Raw genomic sequence first — 1,161 nt, forward strand, 5'->3', positions numbered from 1 at the left:
ATTAACTAGAAAAACAGACCCTGATTCATAAAAGCATTTACATTGAAAGCTTAATAACATAGCAATGGTAAACTGTATCTCTTTAACATGTTTCTATAAAATTCTAGAATCTTGCACAGTCTATGATGTTTACCTGGTAGTGAATAGATATTTAATTAGAAGTCTGTGGACTAAACGTTTCTCGTTTTGCTAATTTTTGTCTTAATACTGGTTGTGTATTCAAAACTGGTTTAAAATTTGTCTAATTTTGTTGTATTTCTCATGATTAAATGTAGCTTATGTTTAAAATCCATCTTTGTTACTAACCATCTTCATCGAATTGGATTTAAGCAACCTTGATTCACACTAACGATCTAAGTATAATTAGAAATACTGTGAATGGCGAGATGATCTGAAGTCTTATGAACGAAAGAGTGACATTGTGAACGAATCTTTGATATCTTAACCTTCGTAAGCTTACAGGGAAGGGGTGAAATCATTACACATCGTGTTTTTTTCACAATGGTTCAGTATCACACCATGAGATAATTATATGATAACTTGCTGACTGACTGACTGAAAGAATGATTGATTGACTGAGTTTGACTGATACACACACACACACACACACACACACACACACACACACACACACACACACACACACACACACACACACACACACACACACACACACACACACACACACACACACACACACACACACACACACACACACACACACACACACACACACACACACACACACACACACACACACACACACACACACACACACACACACACACACACACACACACACACACACACACACACACACACAAACACATATACAGACACACATACACACAAACAATCCTGATCAACCCAAACTATCTATCAGTCTGGTGCTGCTGCCGAAGTCCCTTGCCACTCGTTGTCGGTTTCTATTTCTCTCACATGTCTACTTGCCCCATCGCCTCATCGCCTTCTACTCCTCCTCACTCGTTACCTACCTAACCATGATCCTCCCCCACCCCCCTTTCCTTCCCCCTCTCTCCCCTTCACTCCCTAACCACCCCATCCCACCACATCCCACCACCACCACCACCACCACCTCACTCCTCCCACCTTCGTCCCTGAAGGGCAATATTTTCCTTTGTGGACTCTTCTTCTCCCTGC

Source organism: Oratosquilla oratoria, chromosome 10 (assembly GCF_046742065.1).
Source record: "Oratosquilla oratoria isolate Oo_2021 chromosome 10, ASM4674206v1, whole genome shotgun sequence".
Classification (NCBI taxonomy): Eukaryota; Metazoa; Arthropoda; class Malacostraca; order Stomatopoda; family Squillidae; genus Oratosquilla; species Oratosquilla oratoria.